Below are 9,541 nucleotides of genomic sequence, written 5' to 3' on the forward strand. Positions count from 1 at the left end.
TGGACCAAACATTACATGCTCACCCACACGTCATGCTCCACCTGTTTTTTCATATACTAACATGTGAAGCTTTATTTCTATTTGTAATGGTTGCTCAAGGTTTACCCTAAGTTCAGTCTGTGATAATTTTTTATGAATATTTACTCAGCCTTTATGGATCTTTTGTAGCTACTTTCTCCACTTGCTAAATCCAGATGGTGTTGGGGTGTCTGGTCTTAGGGCTCTCCTTTTGACTCACTGGTTAACTTCTCAGAATCCAAGCCTCTCTTGGAAATCTCCCGAAGACTTTCGCCTCTCCCCAGAGAGGGGCAGGTCCTCCCCCCTGCCACACACGCAATCTTCTCTTGCAGTGTTCGGGACCATGAGGAACCCCCGGTCTGAGAGAATCCTCAGGTGGGTCTCAGACCTAAGTGCTCTTAGTGCAACCATTTCCTTGGCTGGGAAGATCTGCAACCTGAGCAGAGAAGGGGGCAATAGGAGGGCATGCTTGCTTCTTGCGTGTCCAGTGACCTTCCAGTAGGCCCTCCTGGCAGCACTGGGCACGGGAGGCACCGCCCCCCTCCAGCCACACCCAGTGGCATCATCATCACTTCCACCCACACGGCTTGCTCTGCACCTCATCACTTTTGTCTGTCTGGTTCCCACTGTCACTGGAGGGTCTGCAGAAACCTCACCAGCACCTTGAACTCTTCCTTGGCCAACACGGAGTGCTCTTTACCTCCTCAGAATGTCTGAGAAGACATTCTCTGCCACTTGGCCTATTTACTGCTTTGGTTTTCACTTATTTTTATCTGCAAGTTTCTTATCTTACCAAGTAAATTGTATATATTCCAGGTTAATGATGCCCTTTAAGATAAACTAATTTCAACAGGATAATCACAATACCAAAAAGAATAACTGTTCATATTTAATGTTTAATGGATACCAGAGAGTATATTCGATTTTAAAAATTAATCCTTATACTAACTCCTACTACGTTGATATTGTGCTACTGGTTACAGACAAGGAACATTACGAATACAGAGGTTCCATTGCTTGCCTCTGATCTCTTGGCCGCCTGTAGCAGAGCTGAAATATGTACTCTAGTCAGATTCCGGCATACCCCCTTTTGTCCCACTCTGCCTTTTCTTGGGCCATGGCTGTGCCTAGCATTGACTGCGTTGAAAGTAGTTTTTCTTCTTATATTGGCTCCTTGTTTTTCTCAATCCACCACTGTGAGCAACTGTTTGACACCATATTCAAAACTTTTTAATTCCCGGAGACCATAGTCTCTCGTGGTTCTCTGGGAAACAAACTGAGGGTTTTAGAGGGGAGGGGTGTGGGGGGGATGGGCTAGCCAGGTGAAGGGTAGCAAGGAGGGCACGTATTGCATGGAGCACTGGGTGTTATACGCAAGTAATGAATCAGGGAACTTTACATCAGAAACTAAGGATGTACTGTATGGTGACTAACATAATATAAACAAACAAAAAAACCCTTTTTAATCCCTAGCTTTACTTGGTACCTTTTTCAACCCAGATGAAATACAATGAACCAATTATCTCTTATAAAATTAATTAACAAAAATATATTTAAAAGCCAAAGGTATGTGTGTAGATACTGCTGCGTATGAGAGGGGGCCTTTAAAAACTTCTGTGGCTCCTGCCCCAAACCTCTCAAGCACGCTGTCCAGATGCAGACTCCGAGTGTGCACTGTGCAGTGAGATGTGGAAGAACAGACAAGGGGAGGGTCTCATGGCAGACTTCCTGCATCGTTTCTTAGGATGAAATATTTCAAACACAGGAAGAAATTAATCCTAGTCCCATAGAGGTGGGTTACAGGAGCCTCTTCTTTTCTAGATATTTTTAATGTTTGCTTTCCTTGTCCCCCCCCCCCCCCCATATTGGGAGAACACTCTGCAGAGAAAAAGCAGCTGCTAGGAAGATATTTAGAAAAAGCTGTGCTTCAGACATCCCCTCCCTCATCAAACATATATTAATTATGGTGCAATGTTCCAACCTCATGGAGAGACTGTGCAACAATACTGAAACTAATTTTCTTTTTTCTCAATGAACTCTGCAGAAAATTCTGTGGGATTACATAGAGAAGCAAAATAATGCAGAAATCAGGCTTATGCGTTCAACATTGAACATAGAAGTGAGTTATAGAGGTCCTAAAAAGGTATCTAGACATCAGGTACGGAGAACCCAGGAAAGTTCTGGGCTTGTTTTTGAAGAGAAATACCAGGTGCAGGGAAGGGCAACTGCGAGACAGCTGAGGAACAGCATTAACACACGCTGGCGTCTGGGAGCGCACCTGCTGCGAGTCCGATGAACAGAAGTGGGGGAACCCACAGAGATCAAATGGCCCAGGCGAGTGGGAGACAGCCACCTGTGGTCAGAGGCAAAGGACCATGCTCTGTAGGACACTAGGATTCTGCTGCCACGGTCTGTTTTCCTGGTGAAGTTGTGCAGAACTTTTCCTCCAAGGGCCAGATGAAGCAGCAGGTACAAGTGCACACTTTGGCACTAGAATGAGTCCTGGCTGTGTGACACAGCTAGTCATGATACCTCTCTGTTCTTTTCTCTGTGACATCTGGATGCTAATGGCACCTATTTTGTGGGGTTATGAAAGGATTGGACAAGAAGAGATGCAGTCTGCTATAGCAGAGAGCCTGGTGCACAGTTAGGGTTCAGTAAACAGTAACTCTCAGAGAGTCACTATGTGCTGGCATCTCTGAACACAGTTTTTGACAGTGGATCGAAGGTGCTGTACCATACCAGAAGCTCCTACAGTTCCTCCAGAGGGGCTTCTCAGGCCAAGGCCCAAAGGTTGGATGTAAGCATAGGGCACAGAAATTGACCCCCCAGGTTGAAAGCTCCTCTCTGCCCCAGGCACATTTACATTAGAATTCCTAAGTTGTACACTGTTTTCTGAGGATCATCATAATTTAAATTTTAATAATCTTCTTGTTGAAAAACAAATCAGGAAATTAATAAAAAAGTGAGCTGAAGATATTGCATTTCTCTGGAAGGCTACCACTAATTAAGATGTTGAAAGCAATTTTAACACCATTTCTCACCACTGTGACAAATCTGACAGGTTTACAAATTAGCATTCTGGGACTCTCACACTGGATGTCCATGTTTTGTCAGATTCTGTGACAGATCACAAACGTGCATGGTAATTGCTACAAGTGATATAATACCTTGCGAAAAAATAAAGCACACTCGCAGGTGATTCCAGAAAACTGGCCTTTTCATTTGCATTAAAAACTATTGTTTTTGGCAGTTATGAGAAAAAGCTAATAACATTTTATGGTAAGGCTAAGTTACCAATTTCCCCATTAGATAAATTTCAGGTGAGGAATGATTAGATCACCAATCTCTGTGCTGGCTCTCCAAGCCACACGGTCTGCTTGTTAGGTTCTTTCCAGGATATTTAGGGTCCAAGACGTAGATGAAAAATATCTCACATAACACAGGGTGGCTCCAAACCAGTACTTTCCCAGCAAATAAGCTAGTTAGGATAATTTCTCATTTTATTATGTATTGCAGCTGCTACTGGGCTCACTGAATCCCCATTTCCCACAGGAGAGGAATAATTCCAGAAGCTGTTCTGAAAGGTCATTCTTGCCAGGAAATTTTGATAAATCAGCAGACACAGACTCAGAGTTAGACAACAATATTTGTCTTTCTTCTCTTTCTCTTTCATTTTCTTTTCTTCTCTCCCCCCACCCGTTCTCACCCTCCTTTTTTCCTCCTTCTTCATATAAAACTATCTGCATTGGTAGATATAGCGTGTAGATAAAAACTGAAAAGGGAGAGAAAGATTCAGGTTGAACTTCCATAACTTCCCTTGTTGGAGGGTAGGCTTCAAAACATTTTAGAAAGAGAAAACAGAGGTAGAAACACACCTTTTCTAGCTATTGGCCCTTTCCCATGTGTACAGCATTCTTCCTCTTGTGCCCTCAGGTAAAGACATATGATCTCAGTACTCACAATAACACTGACATCTAGCATACACTGGATCACAACTATGACCTGGGAAATTATATTCATTAACTCAATTACTGTCATCAACCACCCAGTCAATAGTTTAGTCCTATATTTCACAGGAATATAAAGAGGCTCAAAGAAGTTAAGTGACTCGTTCAAGGTAACATTGTCAGCAATAAACCAGACATCCCAAGCCTGTGTGCATCTGCTCCTATTCCCTTAGTCCCATCCTGTTTCTCCATAACAACAGCTATCTGTATCTGATGGTGTCTGTTGAAAGCATCAATCATGTCTTTGCTCCAGACCATAAGTGCCTGTGCAGTGCGCCTGCAATAGATACTCAACATGGGTTTATTGAAAATAGGAAAAAAAACAAATGAATAAGCAAATGAGCAAGTGAAGCTGCTATTGCCTCAATCAATAACTTACTCAATGTCTTTTGAATATCTATCATGAACTAGGCCAGTGTCCCTAGAAGGGAACCCTGAGACAGAGACTCATGTGCAATTGATAGATTGAGAGAGTGATCTCAAGAGAAAGAGGATGGAGGAAGAAGGATAGAGCAGGGCAAGGAGTTGAAAAAAGATGTGGTCTCAGGTGGAGTCTAACTTCAGCCTGATCCCACAGGGAGATCTGGAGTGGGAATTGTTGACCACAGAATGCAATTAGGCCAGGAGCCAGACTTTTATCAGTCATTAGCTGTGAGCCATCCATAGGGGAGGGACCTTAAACTCTCAACCACACAGCTTCTACAAGCCAAAGGGGATGCTCTAGAGAAAAGACAGTTGTGAGCCATTAGTAGCCAACACACAGGGGAGCTAGGGATGGGTATACTAGGGGGGTAAAGGGAATCAGGAGGAACCATCTCCTAAAGCATACACCATTATAGTTCTATAGATATGTTTCTAATTAGTGTGCATGTTTAATGCCTACAGCTCACTCCATCATTGTCCTTCAGAGCCCATCCATCTTAAGACCAACCTCCCTCATAGACTTCCCTAGACTACTCCAACTCACATGTACTTCTCTTTTTCAGAAATCCTAGTACTCCTCTGAACCAAATGTTTATGTAGTTAATAATTGCCTATCCATGTCTTCAGATTATTATACATGCATATAATTGTATCCTTATTAAGACTGAAAGCTCCTCTAAGACATGGATTGTAGCATGGAATAGTGATCTTTAGTAACCTTGGTGCACTTAGCCAGTGCTAGATGGTGTCAGGAATGCAGCAGAAGGCATTAATCCTGCATAGTAATAAATAATAATAATACTGCACATTTTGAAGTGTTTCCTATTGGCCAGGCTATGCGCCAGCCCACCACTCAAGAAGCATTATTTCAATATAATCTCCATACCACTCCTGTTATATAGTTTATTATTGAAAATGCTGTCAGCATCAGGAGAGAGAAGACCTTGATACAGAGTGGCCTAAAAAAATTAGAGATATTTTCATCCTATACCCAGGAAACCTGAAGATAGAGTATTGCTGTAATTGGTTTCATGGGTCTGTGTGCTTCTTTTGGTCTTGTTCCCCCATGGTCACATGATGGCTGGTGTTGTTTCCCTAGGCATCACGTTTGATTCAAGACGAGAAGAAATAACAGTTATCAGTTACATCTGTCTTTTTTATTAGACACAGTAAAAGCCTTTCAGAAGACACCAAGAAACTCCCGCTTCCACATTTGGCCAGGTTATAGTCAAAACTATGTTATAGGGTTATCCCTTTTAGCAAGAAGAGTTGGCAAAACATGTTTTTTTTCTCAGATGCTAGAGTACAGTGAGGTGGGTTGCAATAAGAACAGGAATTAGGAATGTCAGGTTAGCTCACAGATATTGCCTGTCACATGCAACTACTAAATTCATCTCCATTTCGTAGATGAGAAAACTGAGGCAATTAACTAAATGCTCCAAAACTGATAAGCAGTGAATTTAGTATTCAGACTCAATTCTGACTGTACAGTCTACACTTATGGTTACTTTGCTATATTATTTCTTTAGTTACTGCACCTTAGTACTCATTTGTATCTCAAAAATAATAGAGATAAGTTAGAGCACTACCATAGACCATTCACCATGAACAATGGGACAAAAAAAATCTAAATCCTGGGTTGCTATCTATTTCCAGAGGCGACAGATGTGAGTAATCTGGGTTTAGGTTAATCAAGGAGAAGTCATCATAATGTGAGTACAAAAAGGATGACTGACCATTGTCAAACAGACATACCTCCTTTGACCACTGTTATTTCACTTGATATTAGAATGCCTACGTAAGTTTTGAACATTGCCATTTTCATAGTTCAAACAGTCCTGGCTGCAGCAATTCATTTAATTTTGTTGTTGTTTTCTAAATCTCTGCTACAAATAAGACATATAATTAGAACTCTTGGTGGAAGGTAAATGTGAAGTTCATGGAATGTGGAAATCCAAGCCACCCACTTTTAATTTGGAGGTAAAAGCAACACCCTAGGACACAAGTAGAGACAATACAGACAAGATGGTACACTGGCAGGTTCTAGGTTGTACACTGTGGTGTGCTTGAGTTGGCTAATGCTGACTCACCAGGGCTGATTGCTAGCATTTCTTCCCAACTCTGTTCAGTGGTATCACACTGACAGCCTGAAGTCATCTCTCGTGAAAGTACTGACACCACAGACATTGGCAAACACTACAAACAAGAGCTCTTTTTTTTTTCTCTGAGAGCCTGTTGTTAAACATTTACTAGCACACCACTTCTTGAGCAGCCCATCTGAGTAAAATCATGTTTTTAAACACAAAAAGAAGAGGAAGAGCATTTGAACAAAACAATATCAGGTTAGTATAGGATTTGGGGAACTCCTCAGATGTAAACTCAAAATTGCTGAGCTCACCGGTTTATTATTAACATGCAAAAAGTATCTTGTTTCATATGTGTCCTAAGCCTCTGGGGAATACTTTGTGGGCAACTGGCCTTGGTTCCTTTAATCAATATTTGTCTGTTTCTTGCTATGCACACCTGTTATTGGTTATCAGAAATCCAATGGCAAATATATATGCTTATATATGTTTGTTATGTACTATATATTTATATATATTTATTATCTATTTTAGATATATATAATAAGTTCTTTAGTACTTTAATACTTTGGGGCAATTTTATATAATCAAGTTCTTGGAGGCAAGCTTACAAACCCACATTGTCTTGCATTTGAGGGCTCAGTTATCCCATTTATCATCCCTCTGATGCAATGTCCTTTCACAGCTAATCAACAGCTAAACTGATAAATGGGAAGGCTCCTTAAAAATCCATTGCTCGATTGCTGAGACGGGATGTTTTATTCATTGACAGGTGTGATTTATCATTCCACGGCAAGGAGGAGAACATTTGCTCCAGCTGTTCTCACCAACATTGCCCAGCAGTGGGGGCTTCAACCTGTTTTCAAGGAGCAGACCAAGCTTTCAGTTAGGGAGCTGCAGCTATATTTAGCATGTTAGGTCATTAGCTATCTGTAAACAATCCAGATGCATTATCCTTCCCATTGTTCATAATTAAACTCCTCATCATGGGAATTGTGCAGAGTCTTTGATCTTGCTTTCAGATTCCAAAAACTGTGAAGTATTTCTGCCCATGTGGAAACCCCTAGCAGGATTAAATCCAGATTCCTAATGACAAAGCTGTAGCTGCAGTTATTGAGAACTTACTATATGCTAGGCATCAGGTTAGATCTTCACATGCATTACATATTTTTAATCTTTGCAGTAACTATGAACAATTCTTTATCGGTAATGCCCCTCGGATTCTTCATAGAGGTATATGGTGACAAAGAACACTAGTCAGAGCTCAACCTGAGAAGGAGAACTACTAGAAGTGATGTTAAGTAAGGAATTTATTACAGATGGGAGCTTGATCTGGTGCCGTTGTGGAGGCTGGTTGACAGCTTATATATGGCTATTTATCTCACACCTGTTGCACCTGCAGTCAGCAGAGCTGCAGCCAGCAGTACGGAAGGGAAGATGGACATAAATTTGGAAAGGAAGGACAGAAACTAGTAGGGACTGGCAGGAACCCATGAGGGTAAACTAGAAGCCACCACCAAGCTTCCAACTTCAATGATGGGGAACAAAGAGCTGGTGCTCTTATTTATGGAGCTAGGCATGAATCTGTCCCAGGAGTCCAAGAAGTTGAATGGAGACACTTGGTAGGAGCTGGCAGAGCTGCAAGCCCAGCTGTGGCCCCAAAAGTGGGAGTAGCTTAGGGAAGACAGCTGATAGGGACCAGGATGCTGGCTGCTGATGGTTGGCCAGCAGACAAGCAATAGGATATGTGAGCTGCAACACAGACTGTGCTTTGGAAGTTTGCTTCTGAACTGACTTCTACTGACTTCCAGTTGTTTGTATGTTGATAGTCTCATCCTCATGATGACAAGTAATAAGCCTCTCTAGCTCCTGCTACCCACCCCTTCCGGAGAGGCTCTTCCTGAATTGGGCCACAGAAGCCATCTGGCCTGCAGGTACAAGGGAGTTCAAAAGTCCTGATTCAAGACACAGACTTTGGAGCCCAAACAGGTTTGAATCTCACTTAAAGTCCTTGTAATGATCTCAGATGCTTGTTAAACTCTCCGAGCTCCATTGCTTCAAATGAAAAATACAACGTACAATATTACACTTTGGTTTGTATGAGGATTTGGTGAGAAAAGATTTGCAAGTCAGCCAGTGTGTTATTTGTAGTGCAACACATAATACCAATTAACAATGCTGGTTCCTTTCTCTTTCCTCTGTATCCAGCACCTTTGGTCCCTGTCTGGCCACTCCTAAATTTGCCTCACTGCTCGCTTGTAAGGGCCTTCCCCTCTTACCAGTGTCTGCTTGATTTGGAGCACAGACCTCTCCACGAACATGTTGAAGCATGCACCTGCGTTGATGAGACCCTTGCCTTCTTGGAACTCTAAGTGTAAGTTCTTCCAGTGCTCCCATCAGTGACACACCCTGCCCGTAACCCCAATAACCCTGCCATAAACCCTCAAGGCTGCCTCTGGTCTGTTATCACCATGAATCTCTGCAGAGAGCCCCGCATCCTCTTGGCACCTGAATCCAGCTAGCTCTGACCCTACCACCAACCCCACTCCAGGGCAAGGTCCTGTTTCAGAGTCTAGACCCTCTCAGTCTTCGCTCTTGGTGTTCATCAGACCAAGCCTGTTCCTCTCCTATATTTATAGTAACAAACTATAGAAATGATCCCTGAAAGTATAGTCTCTCCTCTCCTATGTTTATAAAAGATAATCAGTTAATACTTGGGGATTTGCTGGTTAAGAAATATTTTATCTAATTTTGTTTACTCATGAATTGTACAAAGTTCCAGAAAGTGAGCCCAAATTGGATATGGCTGTGCTTCCCCTTCCCCCTGCTTATTTGTTGCTTCTTGAGTGCAGTCATTCCCATCCCAGTTAATTTTTCTGTAGCATGATAACTGAGATCTCCTCAATCCTGGGTCAGTTGCCTCTTTGACTACCTCTCCTCAGCCACATGGACCCACCTCCCATAATCAGGCAATGTGCTAAAGATTAATCAAAGGTTTCCCTGGAA

General features: G+C 42.2%; 1 pseudogene; it reads right to left on the reverse strand.

Annotated features, from left to right (window-relative positions):
• Nucleotides 1-9,056: 9,056 nt before the first annotated feature.
• Nucleotides 9,057-9,212, reverse strand: LOC123796415 (small nucleolar RNA U3; annotated as a pseudogene).
• Between the last annotated feature and the right edge of the window lie 329 nt (nt 9,213-9,541).

Source organism: Ursus americanus, chromosome 1 (assembly GCF_024610735.1).
Source record: "Ursus americanus isolate L20-20 chromosome 1, mUrsAme1.1.p, whole genome shotgun sequence".
Classification (NCBI taxonomy): Eukaryota; Metazoa; Chordata; class Mammalia; order Carnivora; family Ursidae; genus Ursus; species Ursus americanus.